This window comes from Lepidothrix coronata, unplaced genomic scaffold (genome assembly GCF_001604755.1).
Source record: "Lepidothrix coronata isolate B3197 unplaced genomic scaffold, Lepidothrix_coronata-1.0 Scaffold112, whole genome shotgun sequence".
Taxonomy (NCBI): domain Eukaryota; kingdom Metazoa; phylum Chordata; class Aves; order Passeriformes; family Pipridae; genus Lepidothrix; species Lepidothrix coronata.
Window position 1 is genome coordinate 2,607,618 of NW_016690292.1, and position 24,943 is coordinate 2,632,560.

General features: G+C 43.7%; 1 protein-coding gene across 22 annotated transcripts in view; it reads right to left on the bottom strand.

Moving 5' to 3' along the window:
- PTPRF (protein tyrosine phosphatase, receptor type F) overlaps positions 1-24,943 on the bottom strand; it is a 375,587-nt gene that overhangs the window by 143,224 nt on the left and 207,420 nt on the right. The gene's annotated exons all lie outside the window — the stretch shown is intronic.

Here is a 24,943-nt window from a genome sequence, read left to right on the forward strand (position 1 = left end):
ATAAATAGATACCCTAATCTTGTAACAACATACTAGATTACATAATTGCGATTAAGATGGGTAATTACACAGTGCCCATGTGAGGCAGACAGCTTCGATACTCCACATCACAACTGTGTCAAAATATTTTATTTACAGAATACCAGAAGTAGTAACTCCACAGGCTACACCGTATTTTACTGTACAACGTTAAATTATTTTTTTTATATGGCTATACAAAAATAATAATTAGGAAAGTCCTTCAAGTGCTTTCATTCTGCTTCTGTTTTGTTAAGAAAAACCACACTGTTGGGGTTCTCCCTACTACAGAACATTTAAGCAGCAAGCCAGTTTTCACAGCCCTGGTAAGAGAGCTCTAGTTCATTGTAGAAACATTACATGTTAGAGAATATTATAATGCCTTCCTGAAGTAAAGCTCACAGAAGAAGTAAAAAAAAATACCAGTGGTAGATATTTTTGTCAAGGTATTTAGCTCTCATTTTGATCTGCCGATGACCTTTTATTTGAGTGAATCATAACTACATCCTAATGTCAGAGCTTATTCACCACCTATGAAAACAACCCGGAATTGCAAGCAAATTTTATTTTTGTTTTCTCTCATGACCTCAAATTAGTGCTCCATCACAGAAAATGTCAGAAATCACAAAGACCCTCTGTAAGGCAGTGAGGGGTGCAGAAAAAGCCCTCTAGAATTTGGTGGGGGTAGGAGATTGGCACAAATTACACCAGGCGTTTTTTTTGAACAGCCAGCATTCCAAAGAAGGAGATAGGGTTAAATAACACTCTGAACAGGAGTTACCTTGCCTGCATGAGCACTGCTTCACAAAGACTTTACTCAGGAAGCCTAAATAAGGGTTTAGGCACCGCAGCCCAATAAACGTCATGATATACTATTCCACAGAAAAAATGAAGTGAGTGCATGCTGACCCCAACTGACCTGACATGGGCTTAATGGTATATTTACTTCACATACAGAATAGCCTGGATTCATATTTTTCATACAGCTAACCTGGAACCTTGTTATATAATCACGAATGCATGAATACTGAAATGACAATCCTCTAATCACTGTCACACTCGGTGCATCACATGAATTTTTGAATCGACCATGACAAACACACATTAGAGGTTCTCACAGTGAACTGCTACTGATGTTAAAATACATTTTTCAGAGGTTTCATGAAGTTTAATTGCATGGGATGAAACATGACACCTAAGCATTTGATTTATTACTAAGCATGACTCTATATTAGTAAGACTGCAGAGCATACAGTGTTGTGGAATTATTTTTACTCTGTCATGACAGATGGAGTCAGCGTTTGGTAAAGACTGCGTGCAAGTGTGCAGACATGCTGCAGGTGGGATCCTCTCTGCTGCCTCCTCCAAGCCAAGCTGTTATACTTGAAAACAGCACATTTCAGATGACGAAGAAATCATCATCATCTACGTTTCCGAAATGGCAACACAGATTTTAATCTTCTCTGTATTAAAAAAAAGTCTGCCTTGCCTAGAAAGAATCATAGAAGAGATATGTAAGCCTTAAAGATTTGAGGGGATCTACAGAACAACACTCCCTGAGAATGGCTTATAATCCTACCCCATGACAGGTGTGCACTGCTCATGCTGCAGTGGTGCCCACAACTACCTCGTGCAGGTAGCAGTGGATGTAGCGAGGTGACAGACTGTGATTTCAGCTTTCTGACCTACACCCATGCTTTGGGTTTGGTGTCCCCTCACCCATACAGCAGGGTACCTCATTCTGTGCTCTGCTCTTTACCACTCAAGAAGCACCCTGTGGTACTTCCACTTCCGGAAGATGCACTCATTAGTAAAGGTGAGTTTCCCCGCCCAAGCTGGACAGCAGCACATGGGATCCCAAAAACAAAGCAAGCAGCTGGCAGTGAGAGCCCTCATGCTGCTGGCTGCAGTCAGACAGGAGTGAGAGACTTCTCCTGTGCCTCTGAAATTCAAGTTTTCCATTTAGAAACCAGCTGAAAAACTACCATGTCAGGACTTGAAGTAATGATAAAGCTGCCCTTGCCCCCAGCATCTACTGAGCCCTACAAGTATGAGCCAACAATCCCATGATCTCCTCTAAGAAATGGCACGTGGGATCACTAAAGGAGCCTCTCTGACACTGGCACAGCAGGCAGCACAAGCCATAGCTAGTGTGTTATCCAATGCCCTCCTCCTGACGGGGCTTCCCATTTTATTTCATCCCAGGCTGTGCACAGCAGCGTGGGATCCCACAGTGCATCCAACCCCTATGACCAGCGGAATGTCCAGACTGGTGTCACACCTCCCCCAGCGACAGAGTGCAAGGCAGGTTGGGTTTTGTCCCATACCAAGGCAGGACTGTGCACTGATTTCCCCTTTGTGCTGATAAAGCTGGCATGCTGAGAGCAGGGCCAAAATGCCAGAGCAGCCCCCTGTCTGCTGCAGGCACAGCTCCACGGAGGGCTCCTCTTACAAAAGGACACACAAGCAGAGACCACTCCCCCTTCTGCTGAGCAGAGATGGTATTTGGCAGATGCATTTCTGAATGTCAACAAGCTTCTCTCTCTTTCCTATTATTTCATCCTTGTGAAAAATCCTCCATGACCTGCTCTGCCATGCCCCTGCATGCACTGGTCACACGGTCCCTCCAGTTGGGGAAAACATCGAGTCACTATTTCATATAAGCTTTCAGGTAATTAGGATCTCTTCAGCATGGACTGTATCGGATAATTTTGAAGCTGTTACTCCATGATTTACGAGAACTGTGGTTAATACTTGAGAAAAATGCTTTTAAGGCTGAATTCTCACTTACAGTACTGTTGACAGCCAGCAATAACCTCTCTCCCCATTTGTTTTCTGAGCTGACACTAAACCTTCCTACAAAGCTAATTAAATCATCAGGAAAGGCATCTGACAATGTCCAACAGGCTTAGAAATGGTCTTAATCAAGGCCTTTGGCACCAAGTTCACATTCTTCTGAGGAGAAACTTTATATTAAATCTCCTTGACATCAAGTGCTTTGGACTGGCCCCTTTCCAGTAGCTCAAGATATCACTGCCCAAACTTAAGGAGTGCTTTGTTCCAGTTGGAAGCAAGCTTAGAGCTAGATGAAATGGAGGTGGGAGTAAATCTCTTTATTTCAAGCAAAACAAGACAATAGCTACTCTAACCTCTACTTCTAAGAGAGGCCAGGAAAGGACATCAACTCAACAGGATCAGAGTCAAGCGCTCTATTGGAAAAACTAATGTTAGCTAAGATAGTTCAGCCTTGTATTCAGCAGTTTTACCAATTCAGTGTACTCTTGTGTGACTAGAAAAAGCTGTGGTCCCCCATTAACATGTTGCTGGGCTATTCTAACACAAGGGCACTGGCTTTCTGCCTAGAAGCAAAGGTGCAAGCTACACCAAGAGCCAGGAAAAACCACTGAAACAAATGCCCATGGTAATCTTTGGAGCTCAAGTAAGCTCTCAAGCTCTCAGGGCAATTCAGATGCTTACTGTTCTTTGTTTAAGTGTTGAGTTCTTTATGGTTTGGCTTTGTGCATGTTTTATACAGACGCTGACAAATGCTAAAACACCATTGTAACATTTCAAGGCTGATTCACTGATAAAATGCTCATTCAGAGGACTCCAGGGGACTGGATGTCATGTTCCCTTTCAAAACTACAGCTGAAGTGAGTATTCTGTAAAAATTCAAAGCAGATCTCAGATACAAAGAGCAGTGGACGATAAGCAGTGCGTAAGGGGACGGTGAACAGGTCACGGAGTCTCCAATAAATATTACTGAAAGTACTGAGGTTCGATTCATAACATCTCTAAAGACATTTGTCACTATTACCAGCAGATAACGTGCCTTGTTTTAGGGGAAGCTGACAGAGGACTGCTGTTAAAACTGTTCCTAATAGCTGATTACACATTATTACTGAAACTTCAGCTTTAATTTTGACCAGCTTTTGTTGATTTATAAACACCATTGCCTACTTTAAAGCCTGCAATCAAGCCCATTATGCACTAGATAATGAATACACTCCTTAACTTCAGGTAATAGGCAGAAACTCCCTTAGACAACAGTTGAATGAAGGGGAGTTCTAAATATATCTCTGTCTTCCCAAGCGTTCTGGTGTGACATTCCTACCGTATTTCTAAGAATGAGGTTTCCTGCCAATCACTCTGAATACAAACCCAAGTCCCTGTCCTCCCCTGAGATATGGTCTGCTCTGCTAGCAGCTACGCAAAGATGCTCCACAGGTGGACAGATGGAAAACCTCAGTGAACAGCTTCCAAATTCTCTGCCATACATACACAAAATCAGGGATGAATTAGAAAATGCTGCAGAAATGCAGCACGAAAACATCTTCCACCTTAGTTTGCCATAATTTAAAATACAGAACTGAATGAAAACAAATTAGATGGACAGATGAGAAAAGGCAGGTCCTCAAATCTAACTCAGAGTGCTCAGAAAAAGGGAGTCAATAGTAACAATCATATATAAAACTAAAGACCTCCATATTTCTCCCTCCTCTGACGTTTCCCAGCACATCCCCAGCCTATTAGTTCATCTTGCCAGCAGTCATTCCCCTTTTCTGCGATGTACAAGGCCAAGCACATTACCAGTGCTTAACAAGCTATAATAATGACTGATGATTACATATGGACAAGGCAAAGTTGAGATTAAGAGCCACATTAGAACAGCATCAGAATTTCAGAGAACTTCATTTGATAAGACCTTAGGAATAAGAAGGGTAGAGCAGTTACAAACACCACCAAGGAAACCCTTGTTGAAAAGTTCTGCATCCATCAAGGAGAAACAGGGATACACACAAAGAGAATTAATAAAAAATGGATAAGAACAAGCACGGTATATCCCCCGAATCTCTCCTGCTATCAGGTTAGTTTCAAATCTGTATAGGCATAATGTGTACCAACAGCCTCAAACTACTGTTCCAAGGAAAACATTGTTTAGCCTTAAAATAATGTTCCTAATTTTAGGTCACTACTTCTCAGAGGTTCCACTCCTTTCTATTTAGACTTCTGCATTAAGAAACAGAGAAATGACACAGTTCCCAGTGCTGTGCAACGCACCTACAACTCGTTCAGCAGAACTCCCTCAGAAGGAACAGAGAATCCATCTGAACTTGACTCCTTGGGTGTTTATAGGATAGCTTTCTGGCTGTTAGGGATGATATTGAGGCAACCCTTTTGGTCAAGGACTTTTTTTAAAGCGGCAAAGCAGCCCTTCTTACTATACTTCACATAATTGAAGGTCTTTTACTTTAACAATTACTCGATACCTACTGAATTCCTAAAGATGTAAATCTGCTTCCAAGATGTCTCCTGTCTCTTTGAGCTTCATGGGCAAGAACTGTAGTTTTTAGTGTTTGTAGAACATACAGGTCTTGCAAAAGATTAAGAGTTACACTCTGTTAAGTCCTGTGTGGATGAAAGGACACAGTCTCTTCTAGATGTGAGGCCCCACAACTGAACAATTTTCTCTTTTCTGTCCTCCCTTTCACTCCTCCAGAGTTTAACATAAGAAGAGTTGTTTAAATCACAGCAGCATTGTGAGAAAGTCAAAGAGTTAAAGGTTTCATCGTATCATTTATGGACTGCCAGATGCTACAAGCTTGTAATATCCAACTTTGATTAGCTGTAAAATGAATCTACAGACAGATTACTGCTGTTTGCTCAGATCGCTTTTCCTTTTTTGGGTTCAGGATTTGTATCTGTCACTCAGCTAAGTAGCAGCCAAGACTGCTACTGGCAGAGTATTCTCCTCATCCCTGGCAGTTTAGTTTCTGATAACTGTGGTGTAAACATATTACAACAGTGGAAGATCCCTATTGACTGACAGCCTCCATTAGGGACATTATACTGTACCGTATTTATCCATCTTCTGCAACGGCATTCCCAGGCACCCCCTTCAGAAGAGACCAAAAACATAGCAGGGAAGGTGCAGAGGGTCTGCAGAAATCTCAAGCTTCTCCCTGCATCACATGGCCAGACTCCCTTCAAAGCCTTTCCTTACAACATTTTGCCTTGCTCTCACTCAGCTTCACCATGGTGAAGACTGAGCAGCCCATCTCCTCCAGTTCTCCTTTTTCTCCTCTCACTTTCCTTGGCAGTTGCCAGTATTAGTGTTGTCCCTGTTGTTCTGCCCTTTTCCTTGGCCTTCCAGGCTGCTATGCATTTCCTGCCTGGTATTACATTAAAATACCCCCATTTTTCTCTCACTTTCGCCCTCACTTTCGCATTTACTACAGTTTGTTTCCAGATGAGTACAGCAGCTCCCCTTTTGCTCTTTGACCTTCTAAATCCACCCAAGAAACCAGCAACTAATAATCTTCCTTACTGGCTGCTCAGCTTATACTGCATGAGCTCTGCTCCAACTCCTTCCCACAGGAACCACTCAACCATCTTCTGCTTTTCCCACCCTCACACATTTAGGATCTCCAAACTTCCCTGCAAAGCTCTGCCTAAGGCTGTCACCTCTATATTTCCGCATGCTGGCCTCGCTGAACCTCCTTGAATTGGAAACAGTGCCAGATTCAGGGCTTTTCTCTCCCAGTTTATTCAATATACCAGCCAAGGAATACAAAGAGGAGCTGTGTACTCAGATACAAAAGAGATTTTAAGGTCTCGAGGGAACATGAGATCATCAGTCTGATGCCTTGTTTCATCACTGACTGTAAAGCAGCACAGTCTTCCTATTCATACAGAAAATATATGCTTTCAAAGATCTCCAAGAATATCACCCAGGCATCAATAAAGTCGCATGAAGATGGAGAATTTGTCACTTCCAGTGCTGGATTGTTCCACCTTGCCCCCTTGTCTGCTAGAAACCTATGCCTTGCTTCCATTTCAATTCGCTACGATTTAAAGTTTCCAGCTATTAAGTCTCTCTAATACGTTTTTTCACTTGATTAAGAAACCCTTAAAAAACCTTTCTTCTCCCCATGAAATGATTTAGAAACCATAATCAAATTCCCCACCATCTTCATATTAATAAGGAAAGCAAATTGATCTCCTCCAGTCTACCATTATATCACATTTTTCTCAGCCTTAGATTACATTTGCACCTCTCTCACCTCCAATTTAATATTCCTCTATTTTGCTCTTCCAAATACCAAAGTGAGGGATTTTCCTTAACTTTAACTTCTCTCTAGGTCCAAGGACACACCGCAGTCCATTTTGCCAGCTGAAAGGCTGAGCAAGTCACAAGGAAACCCCAACTGCATGCACTGCATCAAAAAGGGCTGCTTCTGTATGATGGAAAGCTGGATTACTCTGCCCAAAGACTGTGCAACCCTGTGCATGGCTCTGGAAAAGCCCTTAGTTATAAAGCTGTATAAAAACTCTACCCTCTGCACCAATCATCTGCTTACATTTGTCATCCACAAATATTAGAAGATTTATTTGCCATCTCTCTCTCTGATTGAGGCATTGCCAGTCCCTGCCAAGTCCCACTAGAAACATCCCTGTTTGATGACTGTCCAACAAGAACTGCTTCTGAGTTATGCTAACTGATCAAATGTGACACACAACCTTTCAGCACCACAAATTCCAATCAGATGCATTAAGTCAAATGACTTACAAAAGTTAGTATGTCACTACTGCACAGTTATCTTCATAAATTAAACTTGCAGTGTCAAAAAATGGAAGCACTTTCCACAAATCCACACTAACTGGAATCAGCTTAGTAATACCCTAGGTCGTTACAGACAAAATCTGTCACAAAATAAAAAGAAAAAAATAAATAACTTATTTAACACAAATATGACACGTCTATCTAGGGCTTCCCTGGTATTTTAACTTTTATTAAACAGGACCCTCCAATTTTTAGGCCTTATGATTTAAAAATGCACAGCCTTTGTATGTGACTTCCATCATCCTTCATTTCAAGAAACCGGCACCTATCAACATTTGCACACAGCACAAACCCAGGTCCTCTTGTACCCTTATGAACAGCAACTGAAACACTGACTGAATATGTTGCAGGCTTTTTCTCCATCACTGCTTTGTACTACACTGGACCTTTCCGACCAGGGCATTAGGGGTATTCAAGCCTGGCTAGTCCAGCCTCGCCATTATGTGAGTGATACGGAAAAGGTGAAACTGTGGGTGAAAAAAAGACAACAAAGGCAGCTGTAAGGAGACAGGAGTAGGCAATTACAGATAGACAAAAGCATCAAGATGCAAGCATGAAAGCCTTGAAGGGAAGGGTAAGAAGTTCAAGCTTGCTAAGGCAAAGACAGCAATGTATGAAATTCAGGGACAGGCACACAGTGACAACTGGCTCAGCATGCTGGAAAGAGATGTTATCAATATTCTGTGCGTGAACTCACACACACACACAAACTTTTCCCAATACAGACAGGCTTGGCAATTTGTCTCTTCTTCACTTCTGCCCTTTCCAGAAGTTTGTCATGCTGCCATGCCAACAAAGTGTGCCAAAAGCAGCGCTTGGCAGTGCCTTCACTAAGCTCTCCTGGCCCGGGGGCTATCCAGACTTCCTCAGCTCCCCAAACAAAGTGAACTATCATAGCAGTACCACTTTTTCCTCTGCAGAAGCGCATGACTTGAATGGTTTGATCATACCATCAGCAAGCTACTCTGCCACTGTTCCACACTTACCTGTCTGACATCTGCATTCCGACACACAAGCAGATGGGAAAAGCCCAAACAAACACCAAATCAAGGTCTGAAGTGCCGAGAGTTGTAGAACTTAACAAGTTTACTTCTGTGCTAACCTTTGATTTCTTTCTTCACATTCTTATTGCTTGCCATGAGTTACCCCAGAGCCAACACAACTCAAGCCCAGCAGTGCCATCACAGGTTTGTTTCATCCCAAGCAGGATACACTTCCCAACTCCTGCTGTCACTTCTCCTGCAACACTCTTGAGAGATAATTTTCCTTTAAGTATCCAAGATCCAATTATTAACTGTTTTAAACCAGGTTATCCCTTGAACTGCACACAGGGCTCCATAGTGCATAGCACACAAGGGGAAAGCTGTCCTTCCTGGAAGCACAGTGGGGATGCAATTACTTAGCTTTCCCCAACAATCTAGTGCTTTTTGCTAACCTCTGAGTGTGAGGGAGGATCTCTGTCATTTTTGTTTTCAGGAAGGGATTAGTGCTCTAGTTCAGTTTTCAGTGTTTTGGGGTCTGCCAGCTTTGAGAGTATGGGCTAATGACATGTAAATCTCTGAGGATATTTGAAAGAAAATTATCATTTTTTAGCTTTTAAATAGGAACTGCTATCCCTTGAGAGCTGCTATTCCTCATCGGGTTAAGCATGTGGAGACAAGCTGCCTTCATAATGTATTTTTGACATGAGATGATAATGCTCCTTTCTAAATCACTAAAATAAAATGTTCTCAAGGTACGTGGGTTCCCAAGTTGTCCAGGAAGCAGGTGCACACAGACCACATGATGAATTCATAGAAGATGATGACAGGACAATACTGGAGTCAGCAGAAGCACTGTGGTAGCACAGCTCCTCATGCTCAAATCCTACTGAAGGGTAAGTGCTTTGAGGCACAAGCAGATGCCAGGAGATAGGATGGGATAGACAGGAGAAATTCATCTTCCTTGCATGTGTTTGGTGCTAGTTACTGAGCTGAGTGCAGGTGTGGGTGAGCTCTCAAACATGAGCAGGCACAGCCCTGGAGTAGATGGACTGATGGTGTGATCTGACATGGCAGCTGAGAGCAGAGAGTAATGAGAGCAGCACGATCCTGCAGCAAGCAGCCAAGGGAGAGGAGCAGATGCTACCACTCTTCTTGGGAAAGGCTGAGGAGCAGAAGCCTTTGCGAACAACCATTCTCCCCTCACCCTGTGTGCTGTTCCTTCAAAGGGTGAGTTTTGACGAAATAGCATATTAAGATCAAGCTAAAACTGTTCCTCTATAAAACTCTATGATCCATAACACACAGATGACACAGCTACCGACCAGAGGCATAGGCCCCAAGCCTTCAGTTACCTCCTCCCTGAGTGTGGTTAATCATTGCTGCAGAACATTTTATTAACTGCAAAGTTATTATAATCAGCAAAAAGGACCACTTTGCTTTGCCCTGCTTCAGACAAATGTGCAGACTCACAATGTGCACAGACTCACACCCTCACTCATCAATTTGTCTTGCATGGGACCAGACCAGCTGCAGGCAGGGATCACAACCTGGCCAGGCCTGGCAGCACATCCAAACACTAGTGAAAAGTCCTTGCAAGCACTTCCTACTGTGTGCAACATGCAAACAGGATCGTGCAGTGCAATGCTCATGGACTTTCCAATGCCAGCCTCACAGATAAACTTCTGTGAGCATCCCTGAGAATTCCACACAAGCCAATGTGGCAAAAAGTGCTGAGGGAATAGCACCACCTCTCCCTGCAGAGATATCTTAACTAATACAGAGCAACACAAGTATCTGACTGTAGTCTGGCAACCTAAAAGTATCAGTGAAGCCAATCCTTCACCTGGAACACTTCCTTCACAAGCCAAGGAATTGCTCACTGAATGATCCATAACACAGTTACAGTGCTTTGTGTGCCTGGATTCAACAGCAACGTCTAGTAGCTGGAATGAAACAGAGGAAAAACGAGGTTTTCTGCCTTTAAGCCTGAGTTTGGAGAGTGTCTCTTCATGGACCTCAGGGACAAGAACGTTCCCAGTGCATTAGTGGTAGAACACAGTGACACCCACCTCACAGCAATGCAGGTACAGCACATGCACTATTCTCTCAACATGCTAAGAATCTTCAAGAGGAAAAAAGCACACAAGCTACCTGTGCAGCCAGTCTTCAATCCCATTCTCCTAGTTCACTGGCCAGGTGGGGCACATCATAAAACCTTTGAGAGTGGTTGCTAGTACAGCAGAGGTCCCAGCAGAAGCTTAGGGCTTACCTCCTCCCATGGGTAAACCAGTGGCTTATAGCCTCCAGAAGAAGACAGTAAACACAAGGCTAAAAATTCCTTTACCTTCTCCTTCATTTATTTCCTAAATTCTAAATGTGTGGTACTCTGAAGAACTACCCAGGGCTGAGTACCCCTCCTCTGGGAGAGGCAGCAAGTATGTTGTAGGATGGCAGAGCTATTCCCATAGCCTGAGCTACTGGGTGCCATAATACCAATGCCAAATTCACAAAAAGCTATTTTCTGTCAATACTACTGTGTTGGGTTAGCTCACAATTTTCTGCACCAGAAAAGCTGCTGTTTCTTAGTGGGGATGCAACATGAAAGAGCAGACTGGAACAAAACATGCAACCCACAATTGCTCAGTTCATATAATTAAAAATTAAACAGCAGACAGGAGAGCAGGCGCATCTCCATGTGTCTGTGTGTGTATTCAGTTTTCAACAGAAACATCTGGTCCCTGAATAAGATATTTCATTCAGCAAAATCTGTTGGGTAAAAGTAGTTTCTAAACTATTTGGGTGCCTTGAAAAGCTCTGAAGACCTACCAAGGCTGAGTTTCGGTGACTGATGCATGCATGGCGCCCACCAGCATGACACCTCAGCCTCCCCACATCTCTCACCACAGTCTGGATTAATTATATTCTCTGCAGAAATACTGTCTGGGGAGAGTTGTTCTGGCAGTTATGTGTCTGTAAAGCCTTCTTGTTTGTATTTAAAGGATAAAACCCTCTAAGGAAGGCACATAAAGTATGGAAGAGCAACAGCACAGGAGAACCACTGCTATTTACATTTTTTCCCTTTTTTAAACAAAGCCAGGCTTCAGCTGATTGTTTTGTTTACAGTAGAAGTAACAGAAGAGAGTTTTACTCCTTACAGTCCATTAAACCTGTTTTTCTCCCACTCCTGTTCTCCTCCCCCTCTTCAAGCCTTTAACAAGCCACAGGAATACAAATCAGACAAAAAACCCCAAAATCTCTCTGCTGATGAACTGCTGAGAAAAGGTTTCAACATGGCTGGTATTAACAGTGCAAATTTCCGACCTATTTATATCATGGGTAATTGGTGACTAGAAATATTTGCATTGCTAATTTCCCTCCATTAAGAACAAACCCAGCGTCCCAATAATATGGTTTAATAGCAGCACTTAAGTTACTCTCCCTTCCTTTTTTTTTTCCACAAGGAGTTTTTCCCCTCTCCCCACTTGAGTTCCTAAACAAAGAGTTCATTCTTTCTTTGCTCCCATTACTACCAACTTTGCTGTTTTAACAACAAACTTGACTTTCACCATCCTAAGTGGAAAACAGAAGACAGAGAGGGTGGCTAGGAAGAATGGTAATTAAAAATCTGTTACTCTGTGTGTTACTATTTCCTTACTATGAATTAAATGAGAATAGTAATAAATAAATCAGCATACTTTTCCAACACACACAAAGCTGAATTCTTCTGTTAGGCACTTCAATTTTAAATTTGATGCCCTAGAAATACACAAGAGATTCGAACAGAATGGTAAACCATGTTTTCTTTTCCTTTAATAAGGGCCAGCACCACCCTTTAACTGCAACTCCCCAAAGGCTACAGATAGCCACTCCTGGGTGATGGTCTTGCACCCAGAGGGCTCTGGGAGCTGATTAGGAGCCTGATACTGCAGAGTTTGGAGTCTTACAAAAAGGCAATCAGCCCAAGTGCCCCCAGGGAGAGAGAGGGAGAGGACAGAGCAGAGTGCCTCTGACTTCAACCAGCAGCTCTGTTTCACATAAAGGGACACTGTCAGGTCCCTTTAGAATCACTTTAAAATAGATGAGGCAGATTTGAGGGCTAAAAAGAAACTTTTCTTACGGTCCAGTGGATCTGCATGCAAAGCTCATTGAAAACATTTGAGATGCATACCAAATTAACTGTACCGAGCAACCAGAATTAATTGTGTCCTTGACAGCGTGGCAGCCGATAACATTTGTTATCCTGTGAAGTCACTCAACCCACAAACAAATCCCTTCACTGCCATTTATGCCCACTGTGCTCCCATAAAGCATCCAGGAACAGGTACCTACACCTATTAATAACCCTGTCACCGCTGCCACATTACGGAGGAATGTGAGCTATCGTGGCACTGTGACATTTAGCTGATCTCTGGTCCTGCAAATTCAGCTGACCATCGCCACATTTCAGGAATGAGTTTTCCACTGGTGAGAAGAGTTATACACTGGATCAGACGTCAGCCCAGCAAGCACTGGTAGTGCTGATTTACTGGGGCTGGCAACTGTATTGTAACTGCACTGTGACAGCCAACTCTCACACCAGCCTGGTGGAAATAAAGGCTGCTAACCCCCCTGCTGCAGCACAGAACAGTGGAGATAACACTTCAGAGCAGAGGCAATTCAATCCTTCACAAAAAAACAGAGGCCCTTTCAAAGAAGGCATCTGGAGGCTGCAAGGTGCACCTGAATTAACAGCTAAGCACAAAAGAGGAACAGACTCTTCCAACTCAGCCAGCCGGCAGCATAATCCAGAGCTCAGAGAGATAGGTGGCGAACATTTAACAGTAATGCCAAAATCCAGGACACTGGCAATCCTTTGAGAAAATCAAGACGAATCCAAATAGGTAACTCCAGCTGAGCTGAAGATTGTAGGATGACTGTCAGTCGAAAAACAAAACCTAGCTAAAGTCACAAAGCCTGCAAGAAGAAACCAGTATGAGAGGAAGAACACAGATTTTGTGTGTGGGTGTGTCATTGCCAGTACCACAATATTCCCTGCCATATTTATGGAAATACTGTAATCTCCCAAGGATCAGTGCTCTCTACAGATCTTCTTAGCCCAGAAATCAAATTCCTTCTCTGCTACAGTCAATAGCAGGCCCCATGAAGCATCTGCATTCTCAAGGGATGAATACATTTTTCTGGTTTAGTACTGATAAAACCTTAACAGTGTATGAACATAACATTAGGATATATTATAATTTGAAATCAGTGTCCCCTGAACTCAGAAATTACCTTGCTAAAAAGCGATTCCTAGGACCTTTTAGTCCTGCACTGATGTCACGCTTTCCTAAAGAGAAAAACCCACCTCATAACTGGAAACACACTGTTTCTATAAGCATGACACCAGAAAACACCATCTTTGTCTGCAAAATGCATCACCCAACCAGCAGAGCAGGGCTGGTGGCAGTACAGCTGCACTGCTCCTGGTGCCATAGCTGCTAGGCAGAGGGACCCACTGAGGACAGGCACCTTCATGGGGAACAGGAAAGCTATCAGGAGCAGGACACCGTGATAGCACAACTCTACTGTTTGCAATAATCGAATTGGCTCCACTCTCCCTCTCTGTGCTGTCCCAGAAGAGCTGCTGTTTATTCTAGTGAGGCCCCACGAGTAGCGCTGGGGGAAGCAGAGACCATGAACAACAGCCTCTTAAAATGATTATAGATGGATTTGTTAGTAATACAGAACATATAGCTGAGCCCTTCTAAGTGATATAGTACCAAACACAAAGAAGATTTTTTCCTGATAAAGTCAGACATCTTGAGTACATAATAAATATGATATTCCCCCTCTCTCTAATGTAGGTTATGTGAAGCTGCTACGACTGCAATTTTTAGGCTATCACTGTCCTTAAATTATTAAGCAATATAGCATTAGAAAGCCAGACTGAAGGCTGTGCATCGTAGCTTTGTTTTATTTTTTTTGATGTGTGCTTGAATACAAAATGTGACTTTGGAGAAGGTATTGCGGCGCTAGCATGTATCAAAAGGATGCTTGGAGACTGACACCGTGTCAAGTGTCACTGTTGCTTACATTTGTATCTTCCTTCCTTTTCGGTGCTTGTGTGGTGAAGAAAAGCACTTACTAATCCACACTGTAAGAAAACAGAAATTCTCTGCCTCGGCAATATATTGTATTAAGTGTTTACACACTGTAGCTGGTTCAAAGCCAGCTTGGTAAACATGTCAAGATATTTTAAAGTCACCTAAAAATAGGTTTGTACTTCGGTTCTAGTTTATTTAAAGCCTGAACTAGAGATCTCTGCGATATCAGTATCTTTCTTATGGGAATAAGGAAAACAATACCTAAAAAGGCTTCAGCACACACTATGCCACCTCCCCATTTGATTCAGTAGCCCCAGAATGTACAATTCACGTGCACCTCTGTCAAGAGACTTATGCAAATCCAGAAGTTGCTAGTGCATGTGTGCAGGAGGGAAGTCCACTCCTTGGTTTATTGGCTTATCTCCCCATCTTCTGAATGCAAAGGGCTCTGGAAGAAGTTTCATTTAAACATATCCCATTCATAATCCCGACGACTCCTGGGCACCCCATCCCTCCTCCTAGGCTGCAACTGAGTAATGCTCTCTTTCAGCAAGGAATATCTGTCCACGGCAGAGCTTTCCAAATGATGACAGTAAATTCAGGGCAACTTCACCTTCCAGGAGATGTGGCTGTCTTTCCTGTACACATAAACCTATGGGGCAGAGACTGTAAAACCCAGGTGCTTAATCCATACTGAGTCGCTTCATTTTAGTCCAATGAAAACGTAGTATCAGCTACTTTTAATGAACCAAATGACTCCTATTGCTATCACCTGTGTATTATTCAGCCTCCAAGACAAAGAGATATAGAGCAAACTAGTTAAATCTGTTCATAAAGAGACAGCATTAATCTGGAAATTACATCTTTCTTCAAAGGAGAAAGAGAAAGTAAAGCTGCAGCAAAAGAAAGCGTGGGGGTGCTACAGATTTCTTCAAACACTTGTGTAGTAATCAGGTGTTTGTCTCAAAAGCCTGTTGTGGACACAATGTTTTATACGAATTGTGAGACAGGAGATGCCACAGGACAACCTGTCACTACTCCAGAAAGATGGTACCTTCATTTTCCTTTGATTGTTTTTACCATGGTTTTGAATTCCAAGTAATCTTTGTTACACAGTGTATTTTAAAGTCTGATTTAACCATTAAAGGCAGAACTGTGGTTGCTCTGTGTGGGGGTGGCCATGCTGTCACCACAGCTGGCTTTTTCATGGAAGGAGCTATGGGCCACTTTTCTCTGGGGTCATTCTGAGACACCTATAACTGAGGGAGACTGCACACACTCAGCCTTTCAGACTTTTAGCTGGTAGGGTCCCTACTTTCAATCATGCTTTTAGGGGCTAGCTGAGAAATTTTACCATTTCTCATGCTGGCTGCTGCTTATAGGCAGCAGTAAACACGCATTCATCTGATGCATGGTCAGAAACGAGATAGAAATCCTCTGGGAAGGAAAGGGGAAAAAATTTAGAGACTTGGTAATATTTATTTTGGGAACAGCTGTCTGCAGAGATGTCACTGCTGAAGTATACAGTACCCTTAGCCAAAGACTGGCAATAATTGAACTACTTGTTTCCAAGGGGCTTCTCCATCAAAACATGAAGAGCCCCATGAGTCCTCTTCCCACTACAGGCACATAGCACAAAGACAAAACACGCAGCGGCGCCTGTGTTTGTGTGCACGCGTTCACGTGTGTTTACTACCTGTGCAAGCTGCTCCTGACAAAGGGAAACCTGGATAGAAAGCAAAACATCAAAACGCACAAGGGGAGAAAAAAGAAGAGGGATCTTTCCCACCCACGGCTCTCGAAACTCTGCTTCCCTGCAGGCCACAGAGGGAAGGAAGTGCGTATGCAGAGAGCTGAGTGGTGCGCAAAGCCCTCAAGGCACTGGTTTATCTGAGCTGCTCCTAAACGTTACTAAATAAGCCTATTAGTTTCTGAAACCTGGCAAGCGAGGGAACAGGGCCCAGAAGTATGAACTGAGACAGCCCGTACTGTTTCCAGTGCATTTACATGCAGTACTGACTTCTCTGTCGACTGCCCAAAGGTCACCTGACAAACAGTGGTGAGTTTTTTGCACCGTGTCAATTTTTGATCCAATAGCACTTGCATACCAGATGGTTCAAAAATATGTATTCGCTGCCACTGTTTCTGCTCTGTTCAGCAGTGCCTGCCAATGTCTCGAGTTTATGATGTCTGCAGCAAATGTTTTAGTGTTGACATCTTTTGGGATGTGAGTGAAGATAAATTGCATTAAACACTAAAACATTACTTACAGATGGAAAATAGACTGACTTCCCAGACATTGGCAAGCAGGGCATCTCCAGTTACGCTGTGGCAGAGGCTGCAGCAGAGAGAACTTAGCTTAATAAGGAAAAATCCATTGGCATTAACCTAGAAAAAAAGCCACCTTTACTTTCATTCCCACTTTGGGAAGTGCTGCTCTAGCAACGCAGGGTGCTAGAGAGAGCCTGCTCTCTTTGTGCACACAAGGAATGCTGCACAGGAGCAGCGCTGTAATTGTGTCAGAATATGCAGCTGTAACATACCCTGCATCCTACTGATACTGGAAAGCCACCCCCTGCTCATGCCCACATTTGTGAGAAAACATATTTGAGAAAAATACTGATAACCATTTTCTCCTGTCCCTGTTTTAAGCCCAGCTATTTAGTGTGGAGCACAGAATGGGAACTCCGTGTCTTGTTCCTTCCACTGCATTCCCCATTCCCCTTCCCTGTTCCCTTTGGTACAGAGGTTCATGATACAAATGTAATTGCTCTAATTTTTTCCACATCCTTTTGGGAGAGAGAGTATTTCTTCTTTTAAAAGGGTATTAGTAACCCTCTGGCAATTCCATTTATCTCTTCAGCACAGTGAATCTGGAAGTATCAGCCAGGCTTGCTCTTCCTTTCACCCGTTGCCCCAGCGGAGCCCAGGGAGCACCTCTGGAGAAGATGGGAGCTTCATATGTGTGTGCTACACACACACACACACACACACACACACACAGTCACAGCACTGAGACGAGGCCAACACACAACAACAGATGTTTCATAAATACTGAAGGGCAGTTACTCCGTAATAATGCGGAGTTAACAACATACATATTTTATTTTTGGAGCTGACGGCAAAAGATGTGCTCATTTATTTGCCAAAGGTAAAAGATTTCTGATATTCATGGGGCAGCTTAGCAAGGAAGGGGTTAAAAGCCAGGGTTTCAAATGTAAAACAAACAAGGCTAAGCCTCCCTGTTTCTCCAAGGTCTCCCTCCTTCCTTGCCCTCTGCAGAGGCTATAAATAGATTGCAGAAGAATGAAGTATGGGTGGGACCAAACTAGCCAGTCCCCTTCTATTCTCCCTAGGGAAGGAGGAAAAAAATAAAAATACCACTTGACTCAATTATTTCAGATTATGAAGAAATTAACACCCCATGAAAAACCTAGAAGTGCTACTCCTAATTACAATATGCAGCCTTCTGATTTATCATCCTACAGAATATTTGTCTTTGAATTCTCCTTTCCTTCCTTTGCATCATATTCATGTGTATTCCCAAAGTAGTACACTGAATTTTGCAGTCACATTTCTTGCAGCCCCCAGACTGCCTGTAAGGAAGAGAGGTGTGCATAGACAAGGGACTGTAGGTGGACAGCATCATCTTTCTCATGCTCTGCTTTGTTAATTTTGAAAAAGCCCCCTCTCTACTATCCTACCCCTAAACAAATCTGAAGTATAAGAAAAATGCATTTTGCCCATCACCTCAAAGCTGAAGTGTCATTACTCCAGCAGTCCTGAGGAGCAACACACTGAACGGGGAAAGATTCAAATGGAAATACTTAATCTACAGCCCTGTATGCATCAAGGTAATCAGTCCTGACTTACCTCCCCAAGCTACTTCTTACAGCATCACCAACTAGCAGAAGCATTTAAGAAATTAAGTACTATTTGTTTATATTTGAACTCAAAAGGGAACCAACTCTTGCCTGCCAGCTGAAATCTCCTCTTTGAGTGAAAGCTGCTCTGGTGAAGACAGTGCAGGCACCAACAGCAACTGTTCTGACTAAACTGCTGGGGTGGACTGGCTCCATCTCTCTGAAATCAGGGTATGATCACTTACAGCTTCCTCAGAGTGGGAGGCATGAGAAAAAGATACCAAGAAACAGTGTTCAGTAGTTAAAGCCCAGGCTTCAGGTAGTGCATCTGGGGACATACCCACAAGGAACATTAGGGAAAAACTTCTAATTAGCATCAATTACAACCATGGCAAGGGTCAGAGTTTCTGAAAGATTCTGATCTACTAAATTCAAAAAGTGATTTGAAACAGAGGATGAGTGGGGGTTATTCTTTTTTTTATACTCTTACACAAGGATCCTGCAGGTTTTTTTCAGTGAGCAGTGTCAGGTGGCTCAAGCCTTCCAGCTTTGCCAGAAGGTCTGTCCTTGTGGTTTGCAGGCATGCCTTCTTTGGGAGGGAAAACCAAAATGCTCCAGGCAGTCAGCACCTGCATAAGCACTGTTCACCTGCAGCCCTGGAAATGTAAGGAGCTGCCTTACACCTAGTGCCTATAAAGACTGCCTAAATGCTAACTTTTCCTAATTTTTTTTTTTTTTAAATCCATTCTTACACTCTCAGGCTTCCTTTCTTTAGTGTTTGTCTCCTTAAGCCTGTCACCTCTCTAGATGTCTTTAGAGTCTGCATGGAAGAGCAGGCATGAGCACTTAATTACAAAAAGGCAGAAGATTCATTACACATGCAGAGAGGAATTTGCATCACCCCCTTCCTGGCAGATGTCTGTGCTCTGGGAGGCTGCATGCACCACCCAGCTTGCAGCAGTTCTTGTCACAGACTGACTGAAGCTGGCCCTGGCCTGAGCAGGGGGATGGGCTCAGTGACCTCCAAAGGTCCCTTCTAACCTGTTTCCCCCAGTCCCACAGTCCCGGTCTTACGACAACAAGCCAGTAATAAGGAAAGCAGACCTGACACCTCCCTCCCAGGAAAGGACCTGCATGGCAGCAAAACTCCTCTTATGGGATCCAGATAAACTAAGCTGCCATGCACAGGCTGTCCTGTCAGAGCAGAGGCCTCTTAGAACATCCCACAGAGGCACCAACAATCTGGTTAACCTTCTACTGCAAAGCTTTATCTTGACTCTCCCAGCGGAGTTTGCATCACGTTTTCACTGTCTGGTCCCTTTGGACCAAAGAAGTTAAACAATATGAAGCATGAGTACTGTGCACATAATGCTTTTATAATCCTACAGTATTAACTTCTTAGCTGCAGAGGGGACTCTATAAAATGAAGGCCACAGTAGCATTTCTCCATAAATGTTTAAATTTTCTAAGCACTCCAATTAATAAGAGCTCATTTTTGTTCAAGCCACACACTCCACCTATGGCATTTTTCCAAGTTCAAAGCAGTGGGCATAAACTTGAGGGTGAGTGTGTCCAGATGCACCCCCCCCCATGTGAACGCGCACGCTGGTGCACAAGTGTGGCCACTGCAACCACATTTTGCGTTTCAGTCTCTTGTCCACATGTTAGAAGCAGACAGGAAAAGTGATGGGCACCCCCATGCAAACAGTCCAACAGGCATTACTGCCACAGGCCTGTTCAGGATGAGTTGTACAGAGACATATGCACAACTCACTTTGTTCAGAGGCACTGTGAGGGAGCGAGCAAATATCCTAGATAAGCAGGACAACATGAAAAAGAAAAGAGGATATTATTATTTTTAAGGTAATATAAATCCCAGTTCCTTCCTCCAGTTCTTTTTTATCATGGCTGTCATGTTTTTCCCACAAGCTACTGACATGAAGAATGCACCAGACTCTTAGAATAAAAGCCCTGAAGGGATGTGGAGAGCAGAAAGCACACCTGGGCTCATCTACCCAATGACACAAAAAATCAGGGAGGCCTAGAAAAGGTGGGATTCCTGTGATACCCTCGGTTGCTCCTTCTTCCCAGAACATCTCCTACTCACCTCGGGGCTCTAAACTTCCAAACTGGCTCTTCAAGGCAGGAGGGAGAAAGCTACAGAAGCCAAAATCCCGGGGTAACAGAAGTCAGTACTGGTCTGCCCTGCAAATGACACTGTGTGCTAGTATTCAGTGCTCAGTGGGAGACAGCAGGTGCCTTTAATTCAAATAGCTTCTCTGTCTGGTTGTGGTAGGCTTTTCCTTTGCTTTTGTTTCCAGTCCAGGAACAATTTCCTGTAGGTCTCGCATTCACTGCTCCCAGCCCTGTTTTAAGGAAAAGCAGGTGCTGGTCTTGCCAAAAGCACCTGCAGGATGGGAGTGTTGGGACTGGGCATCACAACTCATAGTACTGCCAGGCTTGGACAGTACTGAGAGGACTGTAAGAGGGACAATATCTAGAGCAAGCAGCATCATCTGCACCTCACCCACAGAGCACAATGGGCCCTGAAACAAAGGCCAACTGAGTGACTGAAACAAGGAGAGAGAGCTGTGCCAAGTGCCTGCTTTGTCTGATGATCAGAGCTCAGCAACAGAAGTGCTGGTGTATCTATAAGCAAATGGAAAGTCACTTTCTTGAGCCCAGAGCAGAGAAAAGCAGGCACACACAAGGCTGGGAAGAGTCTCAGCTTTGGTCCTTTTACCCTCCTGCAGCTTCTCCTTGTGAAAGACACCGTAAGCAATTCTGATTTCTGGAAATCCTTTCTCACTTATGTATTTAGGTCGTTTGGAGAATCTTCAGGATGCAAAACCATGGCATCACAAAGGAAGTGGAGCACAAAGAGGAGGTTGGTGTGAGATGCTTGAGGTAGAACAGAAAGATTACGAGACAAGTAGTAAAGAGACCAGTTTCAAAGCATTGCTTCCATATGATGTGAAAGTCATCCCAGGAGATGCCAGCACAGGAATAACACAACACTCACTCTTATAACATTTAGATTTCAAAAGGATAGGCTTTAAAAAACAAAAAAGTTACCGATATGTTAGACAGCTCTACACAGATTTTTCTGGCACATACATCAGAGAGATTGGCAGCTTGGGATCTTGTCCAGAAAGCACCTCACTGTGCTGGAAATCCAGGCACAGCCTGCCCAGTCTCCAAGATCTCTGGTGAGTGCTGTCTGTTTGCACAGGCAACTACTCCCTGGATAGAGCAGGGCTACTTTGCTATGCAGCCACCAACCCTGGCTTAAAGCAGCACAGGAAACTTTGCTTCAGGTCCATGCAGTGCCTGCTCCAGAAGTGTGAGCTCTTGTTGTGTGTCAGTATCCGAGATGTCAAAATTTTTTTAACTCTGTCTTAGAAAGCTCTGTGAGGCCGATTTAAGCACAGAGCTAATACAGTAGCCAATTATTTTTCTTTGCAAACTATGGCCTCCACCTTGCTGCTAGCCAGTAATAACCAGCCCTAACTTGTCTGTTCTTATTGTCTCTCTGGCAAACCAGAGAACATTTAGCAGGAATCTTCATTTCCATTTACAGGTAGGAAGCCCAGGTACAAAGAGATTAAGGAACACAAAAGCAGGCAAAAGGATGCAGGAAGTAAAATGCACTGGGGAAAAAAACCTCTTCTGTCCTTTGCCATTTTAATGGCTGGAGTTAATACCAGAGCCTTAAACACCTGCAGTTCCTTCTGCTAACGAGTATTTCCTACCTCCTGGTCTTTGACCAAAAATATAAACACAAACAGAAGAGGTTGTAGACTTCTGTATAATGATGTTTTAAACTCACTCTTCAAATAACCCCCCCGAAACAGTAGCAAGTGTATTTCTCTCACTTAGAGCCCTTAATACCCTCACTGCTAACACAACAAAAAAAGCTAAAACTACTCATTTCATTACCTATTGCTCTCCAGATTAATCTCCATTCTGTGCTGCACAATGACAGGGTCACCATGGGGTTTCCATGCCACTGGGGCTGTGTAAGGAAGTATGTGGCCTCTACAAATAAAAGCAGGGGAATTCTTTATTCTTATTCTTCCTAACCTGGGGTTTAATTCTCTTTCTTTTGTAAAATGAAAACCAGTCTTTTCTCAGAACATAAATGATCAGTGCCAGCTTTCCCAAAGGAAAAATATTACAACTGTGTACAGCTTCTGCCAAAGTTAAAAATCTTTCCTAGAAGGATCTTGGCTTAAAAGTAAGCTACAAGTGCTCTAAAATAGTCACACACAGTCTAAAAACGAGCAGGTGCCTCATGAAATGAAGATTAAGATTTAGAATCCAAATCTAGTGCCTTTCAGGTAAAGGATTCCCAAGGTAGAAGTTCCTAAAGTGGTTTTTGTTAAGGTTTCATAAAAGTGCCGAGAGATTGTCAAAGACCAGGGAATGCAATTGCACCTCTTTATTACACCTCAAACAGCACCCACTACTCCCATCTACTCCATGAACCTACTGCTCCTTCAGGCAAATGCCTACAAAGAAGCCAATACTGCTTCACTCATGGGATATTTGTTCAGAACAAATCAGGGAAATCAGGCTGGCTCCGAGTACAGCACAGCTAAGCAGCTTGGGGCTGTCAGAGCTGGGCAGCACTTGGTCACACATTCTTGGTGCCAAAGGGATTGTACTGCCCAGCCATGTGCCAGAGGTGGTCTTCTCCTGGGTCTTTTCCCACCTGGGTGGGGGGACATGCAAGTCCACAATGAGAACACCTCCATGATGCACATCTCCATCTACTCCATGGCATGCTGGTCAAGACAGAATTTGAGCACAAACAAGGCAGTGGAGTTCAGCACGGCACCTCTTGCCTCTCTCCCACATCTGTGTGTGCACCACTCCCACCTGAATGAGGATCCCTCGTGGCCATCCCATCTCCAGGGATCTGAGGATGAAAGTATGTCTCATCTCCCCTGGGGTGCTGGGTACCCCAGAACCCTTATACTTCAGGGAAAGACAGACCTCCATGCCCCATACCATGGGCTGAGTCCCTCTTCCTTCCTCCCACAGAAATAGAGGGGAACAAACCCAACTTCCATTCCCACTATGGAAAGGGTGAAACACATCTGCACACAAGCCCAGGCTGGGCCCACTAAAGGCACACAGCACTGGGAATTCTGGGCAACTCTTCCTACCCCCACCAGCCAAAAACTGAGCACTGAAAATAATGCTAATGGCTTAACAGACCAAGAAGAGGAGTGAGCTGCCCAAAAGGCACTGAAAATAGAATAGAGGGAACAGACATGCCTTTTTTTTTTTTCCCTCTCCTCATTGAAATTTATTGCAGCTAGAACTGAATAAAACAACTGAGATCCGGAAATACAGATAGCATCTGAGATTTCTCACTGTTCCTGTCAACAACTTTCAGACATTTGAAAGCACAGCTATAATCTCCCTTTCATTGCAGCAGAGAATATGAGAGTGAAACATGCAACAACCATCATTTTTACCAAGAGATAAATCTGTTCCCTCCCAAATCCTCCCTAACCCACAGAGTAAAACCTAGAGAATTCACTGAGCCCCATCAGTCTTGTGCCAAGGAACCAGTGATAATTCCTGGGACTATCCCTTTGCTTAAAACACCAGGCTGATTAATGATAAAGCTGTGTTAATACATAGTTAACGTCGATTGGCTGGTGGGAACTCAGTCCTTTCCAGAATACCTAGTTCAGAGCAACTCAAGCTTACAAAAGAAAAAAGTTAATAAACACAGGCAGACCAATTTTACTTCTGCCCTCATTAAGTGTTTTAAGCATATTTCTGAAATACCCACACGCTCTCAGTGTTAACCTTCGGTACATACACTACCTGATCTGTAACTCACCAGACCTCATCCACCTCCTGCCTTGCTGCAGAGAAACCCCTCAGCTGCACCCTCCCGAGGGTCTCTCTTAGCCCAGACCATCCAACTCCTTGGTAACACACAGGCAGCTCGAGCTGTGTGTGTCTCAGCACACAATCACACCTAACCAGCATGACAAACCCTGCGTTGCTCTGCTCAGCTTCACCCTGCTCAGCTCCAGCACTGGGATCAGCCCCCCATCTCCACAACAGCCAGGGACAGCACTGGCAGAGATGCAATCACATCATATAGTTTTATGTTTTGTTTCCAGAAGGAACTTCACTTGCCATTACCGGCTTTTTCTCATCACCAGTTTCTTTTCTGCGCCACTGGGGACGAGTTTAAAGGTGTCATTTCATCATCCAACACCATGAGGTGCCACGCTTTTTCCTGTGAACCAGCAAACTGCTTATGGGTAAGTCTTCAAGGAAACAAGGACAGTAATCAGAAGGTGAGGGGTGAGCAGCACCACCACGGCAAAGAGGCAGCTTCTA